This window comes from Budorcas taxicolor, chromosome 2 (genome assembly GCF_023091745.1).
Source record: "Budorcas taxicolor isolate Tak-1 chromosome 2, Takin1.1, whole genome shotgun sequence".
Lineage (NCBI taxonomy): Eukaryota > Metazoa > Chordata > Mammalia > Artiodactyla > Bovidae > Budorcas > Budorcas taxicolor.
The window spans coordinates 127,056,032-127,078,886 of record NC_068911.1 but is presented as its reverse complement, the minus strand read 5'-3'; positions in this window follow the sequence as shown (position 1 = coordinate 127,078,886).

Here is a 22,855-nt window from a genome sequence, read left to right as displayed (position 1 = left end):
ATGGCTGGATGGCATCACTGACTTGATGGACGTGAGTCTGAGTGAACTCCGGGAGTTGGTGATGGACAGGGAGGCCTGGCGTGCTGCGATTTATGGGGTTGCAAAGAGTCAGACAGGACTGAACGACTGAACTGAACTGAATCTCATAAAATTAGAGCCCCACCCTCACAACCTCACTTCACTTTCTTACTGCAAACACAGCTACATGGGGATGGGGGGGATCAGAGTGTGTGTGCCAGTTTAGGACTTCAACATATGAATTGGGAGGAGGGGCACACAATTTTACATATCACAACATTTTATACTATCATTCCTCAAGAATATATCTTTAACTGCTGACCTTATTATGACATGTAATTCTGATAAAGAATTTTAGTCTGGTGAGATACTTCTGTGATTTTATAGTGAAGGTCAATAGTAAGATCATATTGAAATCTTGGGTACTTGGTTTGCAGCCAAATACAATTGCCTAATAAAAAAAAGTAAACTCAAGTTTTGTCCTAGCATGTTAATATTATTTTTTACAAGTACTAAGTCTAGACAAAATACATTTTTAAAAACCATATACTACATTTTTTCTACTCTTTATTTCAGATATTCAACCTTTTTCATTGATCATACAACTATAAATGCTCATCTTATTGAGTATGAAAGAGCAAAAATAGCCAAATATCTAAAAATAACAAAAGACCTCATGAAATTGTAACAGCTTAATGTATTAACGAAATACAGACTGAAGCTGTAGAAGTCAAAGAATATCCCAGGATTACCTTTTGGATGTTGCATCCGAGATAAGTGTGTCCTTATTTTTCTTCCTAAGTCACTGTAAATCAGTCTCACCTGCTGAGAGGTTGAATTTTATGAGAGTGTGTTGAATAAGCCCTGAAGTCTTTAAGAAAAGAGGTTTAGGGATTGTTATATTTCCCATTCTTTACTTGTGTCAAAAACATAATAAAGGCAAATCTCTACAGTATGGTAGACTCACACTGGGCAGTGAATTGCTATTGGGATCTGTTTATTTTTACAGTAACTATAGAAGCCTTTGCAGTTCAGCAATTCATACTATCATAGGTAGTATGTTTTTAAAATATACAAAAATGGCAGTACAGGTATCCTCTGCTATCTGAAAACTTTTCTAAGCTGAAATGGTATAAAGTGAAGAAATAATTACCTTATACATTGCTGTTGTTTAGTTGCTAAGTCAAGTCCATCTCTTTTGCAACCCCATGAATTGTAGCCAATCAGGCCCCACACTATCCTTGGGATGTTCCAGGCAAGGATACAGGACTGGATTGCCATTGTAATCTCCAGTGGATCTTCCCAACCCAAGGATAGAACCCATGCCCCCTGCATTGGCAGGCGGATTCTTTACCTCTGAGCCACAAGGGCAGTCCTACCTTATATACATCTTGCTAACAAATGCACAAAATAAACTAAGATGAAGCACAGATGCTCACAGACACAGTCCAAAGCTATGGTAGCTTAATGCTGAGATGCTGAGCATAGCTCCTGGAGAAGGTGCCTGGTGGTGCCACTAGCTCTGCTCAAGGTACCTGCTACCTCAGTAATAGCTGCTGCAAACAAGAAGTGAATGCTATTTTAAATTTTCATCCTTTCTGTAAAAGCAAATTTCCACTTTCAGTTTCCTTTATTTAGTGAAAAGAGGTCATAATGTAGGTCTTTTGTAAAAGCACACTTTCAAAAGTGGGGGATACCTGTACTTGGCATTGAAAGTATTTACTTACTAGCCATGTGATTTATTGGATAAGTTTAAATATTTCTTCCCAGGAGATAAAAGACAACAGTAGTAGAATCATTAACAGTGAAATTAGCAGTGAAATAGTATTGGGTGATTATAGTAGAACTTAATCTTTTATAAATATATAGATATACTATAGTTATAAATATATAGATATACTATAGTTATAAATATTTGAAAATATATATAGTATAGGCATAGATATCTTAAAAATATTGATGTAGATATACTATATATTTCTATTAATATATCCTGCACTAACTTGGCCTTCCATTAGTCAAAAAAGAAAAGAAAAAAGTGAGCCATCCCCTTCTTTCTGATTGCTTATTCTTCTCCAGAATCTGTCTCTTGTTTTTGTTCTTTCTCCCATGACTTCAGGATTTTTTTTGTTGTTGTTTTTGCTTCTGTTTTTCATGTTTTCTCTTTTCCAAAAAAATTTTTAACTCTATACAATTTTAGAGTTGCTATTTGTGGAAGGTATGATCAAAAAGAACTTATTCAGCATACTAGAAGAAAGCTAATAGATTAGAATTAAACCTCAAATTTAACATGCCAAAAGAAATTGCTTATATACCCCATTTTTGTAGTGCTATACAGGAAATTATGAAGACGTTTGAATATTTTCTGATATTCATGTTTTCACAAATTCTAAATAAATAGATCTTGTACTGAGAAAAAATCAGAGCTAAAAAGAACAAATACAATTCACATACACAAAAATTTAAATAATTCTGTAGCTTTTACCTCATGGCATACTTGGAATGTTATGAAAACAATGACTTAAGTTATGAACAGTGACATTTTAGAATTAATGAATGATAAATAAGCTGTTCACATTTGATTTTATCCATAGCAGAATGATATTAATAAGGCTTTTTAAATCAACACAATGAAGCACTGCTTCTTTATAGGATTCTACTTAGTGATTGCTAAAATATGTTTAAACTTAGGTTTTAATATTAATTATCTCTTTATATAAAGAATAAAATTCATTAAAAAACTTAAAACACAACACTTTTTAATCAAACAGACATGATTTCAATTTCTAGCTCTGTCAGTTACAGTCTGTAAACATTTTGGTAATTGCCTTAATTATGCTAATCTTCATTTATAAAGTTGTGTACACATGTATATTATACATAGATTTTACTATAAATGAGAGTAGAATTTAGTCAAGTGTCATACTGACCTTACATCTTCATATTATTCATTGGTGTTATTTATTGAAAAGCAAGACTATTGAGAATGTAGTTTAAACTATATATTACTGAAATTATTGAGTCATCAACCTTTAAATATTAGAGCTATTTTGGTATAATGTAAACAATTTTATAAATGTAAAGAATTCTGATTATATCTGTCCCTTTCTATGATTTCTCTCAATTCTATCTTTAGTTACATACATTTCTCTCATCTAAAATACATATAAAAATTACATGTATTCTCAGTCCTTATGGGGATTATAAGTTCTTTATTGTCCCTTTATGCTATGGTGGTTTGAATCCTTACAGAATCAAATGTCTTCAAAATATGTGTTTATAGCCTTAGCTTCTCTTTTTTTGTGTGTGAATTCTGTAATGACAGTTTAGGGAATTCAATTAATTTTTTCACTAGTAAATATGTGACCAGAAAATCCATTGCAAATAAGAAAAAAAATGTAGAAAGCAGATGATAGCGAGCATCTCTAATTTTTTTTTTCAAAGTGTCTCCTATTAATTAAGGTAAACTTTGTTAGAATTTGGGAATAAATAAGTCACTTTCAAATATTTTAATTCCAAAATGTACAAATACACATATGTGCATGCATGCTCAGCTGTGTGTGACTGTTTGCCACCCCATGGCTTCACTGTTTATAGAATACTGAAGTGGGTAGCCATTTCCTAGTCCAGGAGAACTTCTTAACCCAGGGATCAAACCCATATCTCTTGCATCTCCTGCATAGGTAGGCTGATTTTTTAAATAAAATTATGTGTAAGCCACTGTGCCATCGTGTAAACAAAAGTATGTGTTCATTTGCTATAAAAGTAAATCAAGCTATTCTTTTCTCATTTCCTAAACAGAAAAAGAACTCTCATTGTGTTATTTAAACTTTGAGAAATGCATGAAGTATTTTTAATAAGGTACTTTAGGTCTATGAATTTTGGATGAGAATGGGGTCACTAGCTGTAGATATCTAAGGCTTCTATTTATAGTAATAAAATTTACATACAACATTTATCTTAAAAAGTCTTTTTATCCCCTCTTGATCTTATAATTTAATTATCTTTAAATAACAGTTTATGTGAATAGTCTACAACTCTTAACTACAATGTAGCATGTTAACGAGTATTGTGGATAATGAAAACCAAACTGGCACATGTAGTTAATTTTATTAAATTGTTTTGTATTTGTTTTCTCTAAATATTTGGTATCAGAGAAACTTGTCTATTTAGTTGCTTGAGCTAATAATGCCACATATAATTAAAACTACTCTCTAATAAGTGCACTAATGTTTGCTATTTTATTTAGAACAATTATGCCTTTGGTTAAGTAAACTACTGGTCATTTAGTTAAAAGGCATAGTACATTTTGATGCTTGTAATTTGAGTCTGGTGCCACAATGAGTGGCTGTTTTTGTTGGGTTAGAAAATTTGAAAACTTTTGACTTCTAAATAGTTAAGAAAATAAGAAACCTAGTAATGCATTTTTACGCAGAAATCTGCAACAAAATGGCAAGGCATTTAGGGTTTCTCTCCCACAATCCAGTATAATTTCTGCTTGAAAATATTTTCACAGAAAATTTAATAATTAAATGCAAGGATAATACTAAGTAAGAAATACAGAGCAGAGAGTCTGCTGTGATTAGCTTTCATAAATACTAAGTTAAGTCCAATGGTAATATGCCAGACTGCTAAAAAGACTGCTAAAATTAACTCAATATGTAACTCAATTACATATTGAGTTAATTAACACATAGTTTTGTCTAATAGTTTTGGCCACTAAATAAATGGAGATGCTTTCTAAATAAATAGAAAAATCATCACAAATGAATTCCGTAGTTTGTTACACTTTTTCCATAACAATACAATAATATAAGGTGTCATATTAATTTATGTTTGTGAAATTAAGAAAGATTAGCTCAAATGAGAACCAAGTGGCACTTTGAGTTACTGTGCTTCTGGTTCATCATCCAGTATTTCTCTTCCATATGGGAAGTTTAAACATACTTCCCATTATGTATATTATGCAGCTGTATAAAAGCTGCACAAAAGATAAAGCCATAAATTTGAGAATTATGATAATTAATTAGTCATGAGTTTTCAACAGTGCAGCACCTGGAAAGGAGAAGGTTGATATCTTTTCTAGTTCTCCTGTAAATCCCATGAGCAAGTAGTAAAAGAACACATAAAATAAAGCATTGCTTTGTAAGAATATAAATTTGTTTATCAATTCTCCCAGCATATAATTATTATACATCTCTCTGATGTCACAGCTTGAGCTAAGCACTTGAGATATAAATCTGAATAAATCAAAGTTCTTATATAAATATCCCTATAGTCAAATGAAATAAACAGCCTTGTAATTAAGTATGGGCAACAAGAGTGGTTTCAAAAGGAGATATTAATACCACTTAAGAAATTAGGTTTTTGATCAATAAAGATTTCACTGTATAGAAAAGATTATAATAGGGTCTGGAAGATGGTTAGAATTTATAATGATCTGGAAGATGATTAGAGTTTATAACATTCATATGCTTTAAAAGAACAGGGTGGGACAGATAATCCCAGAAGAAGTAATAACATCTGGGAAAGTTCAGAAATATGAAGCAGAGTGGTAACTTTTAGAACCTGCAGAATCAAGTTAATGTTAGGGAGATAGGAAATTCATGGTTAATGAAGGATATTTTCACCATGAGTATACATTTAGCAAAGCAGAACCACTGAGCACTTGAAGCAATTGAAGCAAAATGTCTCTTTTACAAAGTTTCCCTGGTGGCTCAGCAGTAGAGAACCCGCCTGCCAATGCAGAAGATGCAGGTTCAATCTCTGGGTTGGGAAGATGCCCTGGAAAAGGAAGTGGCAACCCACCCCAGTTTTCTTATCTGGGAAATTCCATGGACAGAGAAGCCTCGAGGGTTACAATACATGAGGTCAAAAAGATTCAGACATCACAAAACAACTAAACAACTCTACTGGCAGTGTGGTAAGATGAACAGGGAACATGCTTAAGATGTGGAGACCTGTTTATAGTTTGTTAAATTAAAAAAAAAAAAAAAAAACAGAAGAAGATGAAGGGTTGAAGTCCATAATTAAGATAATGGAGGGAAGACTATAAACAGTAAAAATATCAAACAGGAAACAACTAACACAACTTAGAATTTAACCCTATCCTCTGGAGGAGGAAATGACAACCCACTCCAGTATTCTTGCCTGAAAAATCCCGTAGACAGAGAAGTTTAGTGCGCTACCGTCAAAAAAGGGTTGCTAATAGTCGGACAAGACTGAACAACTGTGCTGTTCCTGCATCAAGCTGAGCAGCTCCTAGCCAACTGAGCATGAGCCAAACAGAGGCACCCAATCCATTCCTGCTTTAAAGACGATTCCTCTGATGGAAAACGATGTTTAGACTTTCCTAATACCTGGCCAAAACTTTGTAATAAGTCAGCTGTAATTTGAGCCATTTCCTATCCAATATTTCCTATTCTTACAATCTTTTTCTCTCATAAGTGGCAGGAACCGTTGAAGGATCTCTCTACTTCTCTCTGCCCTGTCCTTCTTTATCTTTCACAGATAGTTCCTGCCAATAAATCTCTTGCACATCAAAACTTGTATTGGTATCTGCTTCTAGATACCAATCTGAACATCTCTAGAAAACCACATCTTTAGGAAACTAACTGCAAATAAAAATATATGAAAATGAACTTGTCTGTTTCATTAAGTAGTCAATATATTATCAATACAGAAACAGAATGACACTCTCATAACATCAGATATTTAAGGAATGTATAATGGAGAAGGCAATGGCAACCCACTCTAGTACTCTTGCCTGGAAAATCCCATGGACGGAGGAGCCTGGTAGGCTGCAGTCCATGGGGTCGCTAGGAGTCGGAAAAAAATTAGTGACTGAGCGACTTCAATTTCACTTTTAACTTTCATCATTGGAGAAGGAAATGGCAACCCACTCCAGTGTTCTTGCCTGGAGAATCCCAGGGACAGGGGAGCCTGGTGGGCTGCCGTCTCTGGGGTCACACAGAGTTGGACACGACTGAAAGGACTTAGCAGCAGCAGCAGCAACATATATAAACTTCCAAAAAATGAGCTTGTCAGAATATTTATATTTAGAACTGATATGAGTATATTTGTTAATAAATTGCCTAAGTATCATGTCTAAAATAATTTATTTTTTGTTGCTAATTTTAATGAGCTATTTTGAAATATTATTGTAATATCCTGGAATAAATACTATCCTTTTCTTGAACTACCACTTAATTAGCATTTAATTTTTTATAAGGAAGACTATATGATTTTAATAATGAGTTGCTACCATTTATAGGTGAAAACAAATTCATTCCCTTAGGTTCTTTATCTTAATTTTTAGCTCTGAAGAAACTTTGAAAAAGAAGAGTGAAAAAGACCAAATCTATTGTGTAGTATGTGCACACTAAAATATAAATGTATAAAATAGTTTAAATGCAAAACAAGTAAAGTATATTTCAGATAGATGATTTAGGTGACATATGGCTTACAAGTTGACTAAATTTTCAAGCAATGTAATCCCTAGAATATGCTTTAAACAATTAACATAAAGCTTCATAAGAGAAAGAGTAGATAAAAATATAGAAACTCATCAGTGTATATCATTCTACTAGCAAGAGTATACAGTTTAAGAAAACATTAGGTTAAATGATTGTTCTATCAAAGATGGATATATGCTAAATTGTACAGCAATAACTTAACTCTGATAGTCACTGAGAAATTTACATGTAAAAAATAAAGACATTTTAGAGCATAGTGCTAAAAGAGACAGATAATTAATTTTTTTCACTAAATGTTTATTACAGGTATTGCAACATTTTTAAATTAAAAATTATATCTGAATAATTGTAGATTACTGTGCAGTTATAAAATGAGACAGAGAAATTCCTTGTATAATTTGGTGAATTTCCTCCAGTGGTACTATTTTGCAAAATTATATTAGTCAAACAGTTCAGTTCAGTCACTCAATCATCTCCAACTCTTTGTGACCCCATGGACTGTAGCATGCCCAGGCCTCCCCATCTGTCACCAACTCCTGGAGTTTACTCAAACTCATGTCCATTGAGTTGGTGATGCCATCCAGCCATCTCATCCTTTGTCATCCCCTTCTTCTCCTGCCTTCAATCTTTCCTACATCAGGGTCTTTTCAAATGAGTCAGTTTTTTGCATCAGGTGGCCAAAGTATTGAAGTTTCAGCTTCAACATCAGTCCTTCTGACGAAAATTCAGGACTGATCTCCTTTAGGATGTATTGGTTGGATCTTCTTGCAGTCCAAGGGACTCTCAAGGGTCTTCTCCAACACCACACTTCAAAAGCATAAATTCTTCTATATTCAGCTTTCTTTATAGTCCAATTCTCACATCCATACATGACTACTGGAAAAAACATAGCTTTGATTAGATGGACCTTTGTTGGCAAAGTAATGTCTCTGCTTTTTAATATGGTGTCTAGGGTGGTCATAACCTTTCTTCCAAGGAGCAAGTGTCTTTTAATTTCATGGCTGCAATCACCATCTGCAGTGATTTTGGAGTTCCCCAAAAAAGTCTATCACTATTTCCACTGTTTCCCCATCTATTTGCCATAAAGTCATGGGACCAGATGCCATGATCTTAGTTTTCTGAATGCTGAGCTTTAAGCCAACTTTTTTACTCTCCTCTTACACTTTAATCAAGAGACTCTTAAGTTCTTTGCTTTCTACCATAAGGGTGGTGTCATCTGCATATCTGAGGTTATTGATATTTCCCCCTGAAATCTTGATTCCAGCTTGTGCTTCATCCAGCCCAGATCAAGATACTGATATTGATACAGTTCATTCATCTTATTCTGATATCCACAGTTTTGCTTGTATTTGTGTGTGTATGTCTGTATTAAAATTTATACAATTTATCCCCTATGCAGATTTGTATCTCTACCACCACAATAAGATCTGAACAATTCCAATACTTCAAGGATTCCCCTGGATTCCTCTTGTTGTCTTCTTATAACCATAATCACTTCTCTCTGGCCTCAGTTTGTTACCACCACTGCCCCCTTCAACACCACTACCCACCAAACTTTCCAGTAAATATAATTCCTTAGAGATCCATCCACGTTGTTGAGTATGAATAGTTTGTTTCTTTTTATTGTTTTGTAGTACCCATGGTATGTAAATACCATAGTTTGCTTAAACATTTACTTGTTGGAGGACATCTAGGTTGTTTCCAGGTTTTGGCTATTACAAATAAAATTTGTATAAGTATTATTTATATTTTAACTTTAATTTTTGTTTCAACTTTGGGATTTTTTGTTTGTTTGATGTGTGGACACAAGCTTTTATTTCTCTGGGATAAATGTCCAAGGATGAAACTGCTGGTTCATATGGCAATTACATGATTAGTTTTATAAAAAGTTGTCAAACTGTTTTTCACCAAGTATGAGCAATCCACTTTTCAATATCTTTTGGTGTGTGCTGTTTTTATTTTTTATTTTAGGTATTCTGATAGGTTTGCAGTAATACCTTATAGTGGTTTTAATCTGCATTACCTAATGGCTGGTGATGTTAAATATCTTTTGTGTTGATTATCTATCTATCTATCTTCTTAAGTAAACTGTCTATTCATGTCCTTTGCCTGTTTTCAAATTGGATTTTTTGCTCTTTCTTGGTTACATTTTGAGTTCCCCGGACTGCAAGGAGATCCAACCAGTCCAACCTAAAGGAAATCAGTCCTGGGTGTTCATTGGAAGGACTGATGTTGAAGCTGAAACTCCAATACTTTGGCCATCTGATGCGAAGAGCTGACTCATTTGAAAAGACCCTGATGTTGGGAAAGATTGAAGGCAGGAAGTGAAGGGGATGACACAGGATGAGATGGTTGGATGGCATCACTGACTCAGTGGAGATGAGTTTGGGTAAACTCTGGGAGTTGGTGATAGACAGGGAGGCCTGTCGTGCTGTGTGGTTCATGGGGTCTTAAAGAGTTGGACATGATTGAGCAACTGAACTGAACTGAACTGTACATTCTATATACTAGTCCTTTGTCATATGTGTATTTCTAAATAGTTTCTCTTAGTGTGTATATTGTCTTTTTCTTTTTCACATGGGTGTTTACAGAGCAGGCATGTTAAATTATCATGGAGTCTGATATTAATGCTTCCTTTTATTGATCATGGATTCAGTGTCAAATCAAGTAACTTTTTCTTAGCTATCCTGAAAACTTTTTCTAAATTTTTTTTTTCTTTTTTTTGCTCTAAGATTTATAATTTTACATTTAACTCCATGACCTATTTTGAGTTAATTTTGTATAAGATGTGAAGTTTATGTTGTTCTGGTTTTTTGTTGTCCTTGTTTTTGCCTCCAGAATGTGGGATACCTGAATGCGATCCCTGAGTTGGGAAGATCCCCTGGAGAAGGGAAAGGCTACCCACTTCAGTATTCTAGCCTGGAGAATTCCATGGACAGTATCAGTCGTGGGGTCACAAACAGTCAGACACGACTGAAAGACTTTCACATTCAGGTCACGTTCATTTATTCCAGTGTCATGTGGTGAAAACACTTCTATTTCCATTGAGTTCTTTTTACACTTTTGTCAAAAATTAGTTGAACATATTTTTAAGGGTCTCTTTCTGTGTTCTCCGTTGTATTCCACTGTTTTATATTTTTAACCCTCTTCCATGACCACATTGTTATGATGATTATAAGTCTTAATATTTGGGAGAGTGATATTTCTGATTTTGTTGTTGTTATTAAGATAGTTTTAGCCATTCTGGGACCTGTGTTTCCCTATATAAACTTAAGAGTATGCCTGTCTATTTACAAAATAACAAAGTTAAAGGTTCAGGGATTTTAAGAGCAGTCGCTTTGAAGTTACAGATGAATTTGTAAGAATTGACATCTGTCTTACATGGAGATTTCAGTACATAAACATGACATGCCTCTCTATTTATTTGGATCTTCTTTAATTTCTTTCTTTCACTAACATTTTGTGATTTCAATATACATAGTCTGCATATGTTTTGTTAAGCATATACCTAAGCTGGAATCAAGATTGCTGGGAGAAATATCAATAACCTCAGATATGCAAATGACACCACCCTTATGGCAGACAGTGAAGAGGAACTAAAAAGCTTCTTGATGAAAGTGAAAGTGGAGAGTGAAAAAGTTGGCTTAAAGCTTAACATTCAGGAAACAATGATCATGGCATCTGGTCCCATCATTTCATGGCAAATAGATGGGGAAACAGTGGAAACAGTGTCAGACTTTATTTCAGGGGGCTCCAAAATCACTGCAGATGGTGATTACAGCCATGAAATTAAAAGACGCTTAGTCCTTGGAAGAAAAGTTATGGCCAACCTAGATAGCATATTTAAAAGCAGAGATATTACTTTGCCAACAGAGGTCCGTCTAGTCAAGGCTTTGATTTTTCCAGTGGTCATGTATGGATGTGAGAGTTGGACTGTGAAGAAAGCTGAGCATCAGAGAATTGATGCTTTTGAGCTGTGGTGTTGGAGAAGACTCTTGAGAGTCCCTTGGGCTGCAAGGAGATCCAACCAATCCATTCTGAAGGAGATCAACCGTGGGATTTCTTTGGAAGGAATGATGCTAAGGCTGAAACTCCAGTACTTTGGCCACCTCATTGGAAAAGACTGTTGCTGGGAGAGATTGGGGGCAGGAGGAGAAGGGGACGATGGAAAATTAGATGGCTGGATGGCATCACGGACTTGATGGATGTGAGTCTGAGTGAACTCCGGGAGTTAGTGATGGACAGGGAGGCCTTGGGTGCTGCGATTCATGGGGTTGCAAAGAGTCGGACACGACTGTGTGACTGAATTGAACTGAAGTGTTTTATTATCACAAGAGTCCTTGTAAGTGGAGGTAGAGGGATATTAGATATATTTGGAGGAGAAGATGATGCCAAGATGGAGGCAGTGGTTATAGCGACAGGATCACAACCTAAGGAATGTTGGCAGTTGCCAGAATCCTTAAAAGCCAAGGAATAAATTCTCTCTTGGAGTCTTCAGAAGGAACTCACTCTGATGACACCTGGATGTTAACCCCATAAGACACAGAATCATAAAAGAATAAACCTGTGTTTTAAGCCACTAAGTTTGTAAAAATTGGGAAATGAATACATATTCCGTTTTCTTCTATTTTCCGGAAGAGACTATACACAATCAGTGTTAATTGTTCTTGAAACATTCAATAGAACTTTGTAATGAAGCTAGAACTAGAGATTTGTTTTATGGGAATTTTTGAAATCTTGAAGTAAATTACTAACTTTAAGCTATTTTATCTTGTTCAAATTGGTTTTATTTTAGTTGTCTGGTTTTTGAAGAATTTGTAAGTTTCATCTAAACTGTTTAGTTTATTAGTGACTGCTTTTATTACTTGTAGCATTCCCTTATTTCCTTGTATTTAATTATTTTTATATTGTCTTGGCCATTCTGCCTGTAATGTTGAATCTTATTTCCTTGACCAGGAATTGAACCTGTACCTCTTGCATGAAACACAGAATTTTAACCACTGTACTGCCACGGAAATCCCTCCCCTATCCATTGAAATGGCTTCAGTCTTTGTGGTGATATGCCCTATTTAACTCCTGGTATTGGTGACCTGTGTCTTTTTTCTTTATACTGCTGTCAGTTTTACTAGAGCTTTATCAATCTTATTGATTTTTTAAAAAACTCATCTTTTTTGTTTCATTGATCTTTCTCTATTATTTTCCTCAATTCAACTAGTGTTTTTTGCTAGTATCTTTATCATGTCCTTTCCAAATGTGTGTGTGTGTGTGCGTGCTCAGTCGTTTAGTTATTTCTGACTCTTTGTGACCATATGGAATATAGCCCACCAGGTTCCTCTTTCCATGGGATTTTCCAGGCAAGAATACTGGAGTAGATTGCCATTTCCTCCTCCAGGAATTCTTCCTGACCCAGGGATCAAACCCAAGTTTCCTGCATCTTTTGCATTGGCAATTGGATTCTTTACCACTGAGACACCTGGGAAGCTTTCCTTCAAATTACTTTGGGTTTATTTTGGTTTCAATTTTTAGTTTCTTGTAGTAGAATACTGTAACATTTTGAAATAAGTTTTATTATTCAATATTCTACTTAGATTGTGTTATTCATTTAGTTCAATTAAAAGATAAAAAGTTATAGGAGCTAACATGGCTAATGGAATGAAAATACAGCTAAATTTTTTCAAAATATTAATGCTACATTAATAATTATCTGGAGTGTGAATGCAGGATTTATTATGTATAAATATTTAGGTGGATTCTACTGTGCAAGTATCAGAGTATTTTGAGTTTATACAATTTTATTATTTTGTATAATTATAAGATTTTAAGGAGGTGAAATAGTAATTTAATAAACTATTTGTATAAAACAAAAGATGCATTTAAATGGGTGAAAATGAGTTTCTTTTAAGCAATAGTAAGTATGATCATTCTGCACTCCATAATCAATGGTCCATATTGCACTACCAAGTATATAGATGGCAGAATCATTGACAAAGATCTGAGAATAAGCAGAATAAAATAAAAGTAGTCGTCCATGTCTGACAATCAGAGGAGATCCAGCTGGATTGAGAACAGGGATCTAAATTCTCAGCGGAAGTGAAGCTCAAATATTGGACATGCATTGTAACAGTGATAGATAAATAGAATCTCAAAGCATGAGCCTGTATCTGCCTGATTTCCAGGCAGTCTAGCAAAATATAACTTAAAGAAGGCCAAGAATTTTTCACTAGAGAACATGATAGATTTTGAAACCAGAACTTAAAGTCAATCAAAAAATGAGTTAAAGATAGTCTAGAATGGAGCTAAACATAAATGATGCCATCATGTGTCAGTTGACTGGTAAAATTTGAAGAGTTGGGGAATGGATGGATAGCATCAAGGAAAAAGTCAGAATCAGATTATTTGACAAAACATAGGTCGGGAAAAATCCCCTAAAGGGGGAAATGGCAACCCATTCCAGTATTGTCCCCTGAAAAATTCCATGGACAGAGGAGTATGGTGGGCTACAGTTCAAAGGATTGTAAAAAGTCAGACACAATTGAGTAACTAAGCACGACATTTAAATGTATATGTTCACAATAGATCTTGAAATCCAGATTTTTTTCACCATTTGATAGCTCCATTTGAACAGAAGTAGATGCTTTAAACTCAATCTGTCCAAAAATCTGCCCTGCATATTGCTTTTTTCATTTCAATTGTTGGTAGTTTCATTTTCCCAGCTACTCAGGCTAGCCATCTTTGCTGTCATTCTTAACTGCTGTAGCAGATGCTTTTAGTATCATGTGTCACATTCCTTCTACTCATCACTGAATTCAACTACAGCAGCAGGGAAACACTATATTCAATTTCAAATTCACCTTATCATGACAGGTCCAACCTCTAGTCTCCATAACCAGGGTCTCTTTCCAGTTCTGCTTACACTTTTAGAATTGTACTTTTTAGATTTAGAAACTTTTTTATTCACTTAATATAAATGTGTTCATTTCATTGAATAAATTAATATTTTTTGGACACGACTGAGTGACTTGCATTTTTTTCACTTTCTCATAATCCCAGAAATAGACATATACCTTAATTTTAGAACAGAGTTTTTAAATTGATTTTCTTTTCCTGATCTGATATTTGTCAAGACCTTGCTCCTTGGAAGGAAAGCTATGACAAACCTAGACAATGTATTAAAAAGTAGAGATATTACTTTGCTGACAAAGGTCCATAGCTGTGGATTTTCCAGTAGTCATGTATGGATGTGAGAGTTGGACCATGAAGAAGGCTTAGTACTTTCTAATTATGGTGATGGGGGAGACTTTTGAGAGTCCCTTGGACAGCAAAAGATTAAAACATTTAATCCTAAATGAAATCAACCCTGAATATTCATTGAAGGGATTGATTCTGAAGCTGAAGCTCCAATACTTTGGCCATATGATGTGAAGAGCCAACTTCTTGGAAAATACACTGATGGTGGGAAAGAATGAGAAGGAGGAGAAGGGGGTGACAAAGAATGATATAGTTGGATGGTATCACTGACTTAACAGACATGAATTTGAGCAAACCCTGGGAGACTGTAAAGAAGAGGAAAGCCTGGCATGCCGCAGTCCATGCAGTCGCAAAACGTTGGACATGACTTATTGACTAAACAATAAGTTTTATATTAGACAGATAGAGCTCAAATGAGTGATATGCAGAGTATAGAGAGATGCAATGGTAGAAACTGATATGAAGAGAAGTGACATATTAAGGGATTAAGTGGAAGAAATATGAATTTTCTAGACCAAATTAAAATTTAATTTAAAATTTTCTCTACTGTCTCCTAAATTACATTCCCCAACTGAAGGGCCTAGGAGCACACTGTTTTTCAACATTTCTTGTTTTCTATTCTCTTTTTCTCCTTACCTCACTCTTTATCTGTTTCCTTTTCTCTTTCCTTCTCCCTTATCCAGTTTTGTACTTCTTTCTCACCTTTCGTCTTCACATTCTCACTTAATTTTCCATCATTTATTCTTCCTGATGTCCTCTGTCATCAGACCAGCATTTGGATTTGAAACTAACAAAACATTTTTAAATGGATAGAAAGTAAAGAAATTAATGTTTTGCATATTGCAAAATGCAGACAGCTTGATTTTTTTTAATCATCAGTCTCTATCCCAGTGTGTGTGTGTGTGTGTGTGTGTGTGTGTGTGTGTGCGTGCGCACACGCGTGTGTGTGTGTTTCTGTTATATGAGGCAATGCTAAGTTTCAGTGGTATTGTAAACAACCTGGAGACACAGACTAGAAGTATTTGGGGACCAATTCAGAGAAAGTATGTGCTATCCATAGCAGAAGGATTTGTACACTTTACTATTATATTCTTTTTTTAGTTTGATTTCTAGAATCAATTTTGGTATGACTAAAACTTCATTAACCCTTCATATAGACATTTCATTTGAATGCACCATTCTTTTTTGGTTTCTGGTCTTCACAGAGGACAGAAGACAGATAACTAATCTTTGTTTTTATCGTATTTTTTAAAGACTTGTACCTTATACCAGTTTTAATAAATAATTCAGACCTACAGAAAGCAAGATAACTATCTAAAGCTAGAAAGACAATCAAGATGAATATTTTCCTTGTTTTCAGTAACAAAAATCCAAGGAAACATTAATTTCTAAACTTGAACTCTCTCATTCTCTGGTGACACAGAAACAGATTATCAATTCAGTCAGTATGACAGCTGCCTTCTTAATTGGAAGATGTGCTGCAGAAATGTCAGGCAGAATTTGCTACCTTAGCAATAACACAAAATTTTTCCTTTGTTGTGTACATCCTTAATCATTAATTATCCCAAAAGCAAGACTATAACAAGCACACTTGTTGCCGTTCATATACAACATGCACCTATTTACAAAGAGACAAAAAAAAGCTATAAATCTTTCATTAGAATAAAGAATGCAATATATAAAGCAGAAATTCTATCACTCATATTTACAATTTTCTAACATTTCAATAATATCAGTATGTTTCCTGCTAGAGAGAGCAATCAAAATCTTATGTATCAACATACATGTCATACTCCTCCGCCCTTTTTTTTTTTTTTTTCCCTTGATTAGGTAACATGTCAGCTCATGGAATAATAGTTAAAAATTAACTTTTCTGCAAAACAGAATTTGGTTGATTTTTTCAAAAATGCTAAACTTGAATGTAAACAAATCACTCTTTAAATTAGTTCAATTTTGTCACTGGAAAGTACACATTGCCAGACGAGAATGAAAATATATGTTTGTTTTTATTGTTACTGTGGACACAGGTGAATAAATTTATTAATCTAAGAAAACTTGTGTGGATTATGTACAGTGTTAATGTTAGTTGCTCAGTTGTGTCCGACTCTTTGTGATCCCACAAACTGACTCAGGCTCTCTGTCCATGGGATATTTCAGGCAAGAATACTGCAATGGACTGCCATTCCCTTCTCCAGAGTTATTTATGCATAGTGACCTAAATGAAAACAATTGCCAGTGATAATATTAAGAGAAAGCAAAAGTCATTTGTTTCCCATTAAAATGATGCATTCAATATGAACAATAAGATTATTTTACTGGGCTTCATTCTTGTCTCTGTACTTATAAATTACTTTCTCTATCATCCCTATTTGCAAAGACAGAATAATCCCCACAGAGTAACTTTTTGGGTACTCTTTCTCATGCCAGTGTCTGTACTCTTGCAGCGTGTTTCAATAGTAATTTACATCACCTCATTTCTGTCAGCCTAGCTACATTCCAGCAGCTGTCAAGTCTGCAAAGATGGTTGGGATTTGAGATGAGTTTGGAATGGCTGATTATTATGTATTTCTCAAGGTTCGGAAAGCTCTACTCTTCAGTTAAAAAGATCAACAGAAAGTCACATCCAAAGCTAACAATAATTCTAACATCTAAATCCTATTTGATAAAAGTCTATTTTAAGAAAATTATATAATCAAATTTCATTATGGGTGAAATATGATACAGCCATAAATGGGTTCATTTCTGCAAAATTTGCGTTTGAGGTTATATCTCCTATTGAGAATATTATTCATTATGGTATTCAGAGTGACTTCTGGAGTCTTCAAGGAAATTTGGTCAGGAAAATCTTGATTTGCTATTCAATCATATATTCATAATATCAAGGACATGAGAGTCATGTAGTTCTTTTCTACTCTTCTTTTAGCATTATTTTAAATCTCAAATACAGAGATTTTGTTCTCATTAATTGTTATACTGTACTGTTATATATTATTATATTATTCAACGAGCGTTCTGTAGTCCTCCAAGAAATTGAGAGATCTAGGTGAGGAAAAAAACAAAAACAAAACATGATTTCTTGTCGAGTTTGAGACCACCAAGTTGGATATATATCATTATGCATTTGTGTAGGAGACAAGAAGAATAAAAAAAAAAAGCAGGCCCCAGCAAGGGCCACAAAAGAAATTTATAATCATTGACAAACTGGATGCTTTAAGGCATGAGACTTTTGGAACAAGTCCAGAGGGAACAGTTCATAATCTTGAAAACAAGATATGATCCTGGGGTCGGAAGCAACCCCCAGACTGTTTCTCAACTGGCGTTTCAGAGTCACTTACGTATCTGGTGGAAAATCTATAAATAAGAATATTAGTCTTAGTTACTGATTTGTTATTGATTACTGTTTCTTAATTACTCAGTTGTTAATGATCACTTTGTTCTTTGGCCCTAAAGACCACATGAGTTATAGTTTAACACCCCGCTTATTCTTTCATTCACGGCTGAAAGTGTAATAAGCTGACTTGGATTCAGTTTCGGCACATTCACCTTGGAGCGGTGTTAGGTCCCCTGATCCTCGCTTTTTTCTGAATCCTTGTGTCCTCATTTCTCATTCCTCTCGCCATATCGGGCTTCAGAATCCCTGCTTGTTGAACTGGTCTCGACACATTTGTCAATCCCATGAGATGTACAACACCAAGGGTAAACTGTAGTAAAAACTGTTGTCTTTGGATGATAATGGTGCGTTGGTGTAGACTCATCAATTACTACTAGTTACTCTAATGGAATCATTTTAATGATGGAGGAGGTATTGCAAGTGTGAGGGCAGCAGGGCAAAGAGGACTATCTCTATATGTTCCCCTTGATTTCACTACTAAATTTGCTCTAAAATAATGAAGTCCTTTTTTTTCTTAAAAAAAAGAAAGACCACCTGAGTTATTAATTCTCTATTACTTGATGTTAAATCTCAGCTAAAAATTTTGAACTCAGTTCATATAGCTTTGCACCACTATTTAAAATGTTTTATTCTAAAATAACTTCAAGTGTATAGAAATCTTTGTAAGATATAATGAGCATCCATATACAAATGATTAAATTTAAAAAAAAATAATATTTGACTTTTAAACTCAAATTTTTTCATTTTAGAAAAAAAAAATTTATTTCATACCCATGGCTTGGAAATGAACAGGGATCATTCTGTCGTTTTTGAGATTGCATCCAAGTAACTGTATTTCAGACTCTTTTGTTGATTATGATGGCTACTCCATTTTTCCTAAGGGATTCCTGCCCACAGTAGTAGATATAATGGTCATCTTAATTAAATTCACCCATTCCAGTCCATATTAGTTCACTGAATCTTAGAATGTCGATGTTCACTCTTGCCATCTCCTGTTTGACGATTTCCAATTTGTCCTTGATTCATTGGACCTAACATTCTAGGTTCCTATGCAATATTGCTCTTTACATCAAACCCTGCTTCCATCACCAGTCCCATCCAAAACTGGGTGTTTGTTTTTGATTTGGTTCCATCCCTTCATTCTTTCTGGAGTTATTTCTCCACTGATCTCCAGTAGCATATTGGGCACCTACCAACCTGTGGCATTCCTCTATCAGTGTCCTATCTTTTTGCCTTTGCATTACTGTTCCTCTGTCTTTTCTAAAACCACCTTGAACATCTGGAAGTTCATGATCATATTGCATGAAGCCTGGCTTGCATAATTTTGAGCATGACTTTACTAGCATGTGAGATGAGTGCAATTATGTGGTAGTTTGAACATTCTTTGGCATTGCCTTTCTTTGTGATTGGAATGAAAACTGACATTTTCCAGTCCTGTGGCCACTGCTGAGTTTTCCAAATTTGCTGGCATATTGAGTGCAGCACTTTCACAGCATCATCTTTCAGGATTTGAAATAGCTCAACTGGAATTCCATAACCTCCTCTAACTTTGTTCGTAGTGATGCTTACTAAAGCTCACTTGACTTCACATTCCAGGATGTCAGGCTCTAGGTGAATGATCATACCATCATGATTATCTGAGTCATGAAGATCTTTTTCGTACTGTTCTTCTGTGTATTCTTGCCACATCTTCTTAATATCTTTTACTTCTGTTAGGTCCCTACAATTTCTGTCCTTTACTGAGCCCATGTTCCCTTGGTATCTCTAATTTTCTTGAAGAGATCTCTAGTCTTTCCCATTCTATTGTTTTCCCCTATTTCTTGGCATTGATCGCTGAGAAAGACTATCTTATCTCTCCTTGCTATTCTTTGGAACTCTGCATTCAAATGGGTAGATCTTTCCTTTTCTGCTGGTTTTTTGCTTCCCTTCTTTTCACAGCTATTTGTAAGCCCACCTCAGACAGCCATTTTGCTTTTTTGCATTTCTTTTTCTTGGGGATGGTCTTAATCCCTGTCTCCTGTACAATGTCACAAACTTCTGTCCATAGTTCACTAGGCACTCTGTGTATGAGATCTAGTCCCTTAAATTTCTCACTTCCACTATATAATCATAAGTGATTTGATTTAGGTCATACCTGAATGGTCTAGTGGTTTTTGCCACTTTCTTCAATTTCAGTCTGAATTTGACAATAAGGAGTTCATGATATGAACCACAGTCAGTTCCTGGTCTTGTTTTTGCTGACTGTATAGAGCTTCTCCATCTTTGGCTGCAAAAAATATAATCAATCTGATTTCGGTGTCAATCATCTGGTGATGTCTATGTGTAGAGTCTTCTCTTGTGTTGTTGGAAGAGGGTGTTTGCTATGATCAGTGCATTCTCTTGGCAGAACTCTATTAGCCTTTGTCCCCTATAATGAAAAGGACATCATTTTGGGGTGTTAGTTCTAGAAGGTCTTGTAGGTCTTAATAGAAATGTACAACTTCAGCTTCCTTAGAATTTCTAATCGGGGCATAGATATCGATTACTGTGATACTAAATGGCTTGCCTTGGAAAGGAACAGAGATAATTCTGTTGTTTTTGAGATTACATCCAAGTATTGAGTTCCGGACTCTTTTGCTGTATTGCTTAAAATTCTCCAGGCCAGGCTTCAGCAATATGTGAACCGTGAACTTCTAGATGTTCAAGCTGGTTTTAGAAAAGGCAGAAGAACCAGAGATCAAATTGCCAACATCTGCTGGATCATGGAAAAAGCAAGAGAGTTCCAGAAAAACATCTATTTCTGCTTTATAGACTATGCCAAATCCTTTGAGTGCGTGGATCATAAGAAACTGTGGAAAATTCTGAAAGAGATGGGAATAACAGACAACCTGACCTGCCTCTTGAGAAACCTATATGCAGGTCAAGAAGCAACAGTTAGAACTGGACATGGAACAACAGACTGGTTCCAAACAGGAAAAGGAGTACGTCAAGTCTGTATACTGTCACCCTGCTTATTTAACTTATATGCAGAGTACATCATGAGAAACACTGGGCTGGAAGAAGCACAAGCTGGAATCAAGATTGCCGGGAGAAATATCAATAACCTCAGATATGCAGATGACACCACCCTTATGGCAGAAAGTGAAGAACTGAAGAACTTTTTAATGAAAGTGAAAGATTAAATTGAAAAAGTTGGCTTAAAGCTAAACATTCAGAAAACGAAGACCATGGCATCTGGTCCCATCACTTCATGGCAAATAGATGGGGAAACACTGCCTGACTTTATTTTTCGAAGCTCCAAAATCACTGCACATGGTGATTACAGCCATGAAATTAAAAGACGTTTACTCCTTTGAAGGAAAGTTATGACCAATCTAGATAGCATATTGAAAAGCAGAGATGTTACTTTGTCAACAAACATCTGTCTAGTCAAGGCTATGGTTTTTCCAGTGGTCACGTCCGGATGTGAGAGTTGGACTATAAAGAAAGCTGATAGCCGAGGAATTGATGCTTTTAACTGTGGTGTTGGAGGAGACTCTTGAGAGTCCCTTGGACTGTAGGGAGATCCAACCAGTCCATCCTAAAGGAGATAAGTCCTGGGTATTCATTGGAAGGACTGATGTTGAAGCTGAAACTCCAATACTTTGGCCACGTGATGTGGAGAGCTGACTCATTTGAAAAGACTCTGATGCTGGGAAAGATTGAGGGCAGGAGGACAAGGGGATGAGAAAGGATGAGATGTTTGGATGGCATCATTGACTTGATGGACATGGGTTTGGGTTAACTCCGGTAGTTGGTACTGGACAGGGAGGCCTGGCCTGCTATGTTCATGAGGTTGCAAAGATTCGGACATGACTAAGCGACGGAACTGAACTGAACTAAACTAAGCATACCCATGGAGCCTGAACAATTGTTTTGAATTTGTAGATTAATTTCTAAGTTGATTTTGTTTATAGATGTATAGATTTCTAAGGGAGCATTTTATAATTTGGAGTTTGAATGTTAGTATCCATGCATATCTATTCAATTCTCATTTTTATTCTTCAAAATAGTTTGCAATTTTCTTCAGAGATTTTACACATTTTTGGTAGATTTATTCATGGAATTGTTTTTTACAATGACATATGTGTATTTTTTCCCTGTTTTATTTTATAAATGCTTAGTTATTGTACCATGCATAGGACCACTGACACATAGTCACTCCACAGTTTAAATATAATATACATTTTATTAGGTAAACATTCAGGCAGAGAAGCAACAGGGTAATCACTATTCTACTGTTATTCCACAAAATAGTTGAGTGTAGGCCAATCTTATCAGGATGCACCACAGAGAAAACTCCAGGAGAGGGGCTCACTCTAAACAGTTCTACAAAGGGGAGCACATAGAAACTTCCTCATTTACGATATGGCCTTCTTAGAAGAAGGAGCATGCAAAGTTTAGGTGCTGGTGCAGTCGAGACATGATTGAGACAATTGAAAACTAATGGGGTAATTTAAACTGGTGAGGAAAGGAACCCTCAGTGTTTCAGTTTTAGATTGCTAAAATTTGTTTCTTTTTAAATATGTGAACTAAGGTAAAATTTTATCAAATAGAAGGGATGGCAAACCACTTCAGTGTTCTTGCCTTGAGAACAATATGAACAGTATGAAAAAGCTAAATGATAGGATACCAAAACAGGAACTCCCCAGGTCATTAAGTGCTCAATATGCTATTGGAGATCAGTGGAGAAATCACTCCAGAA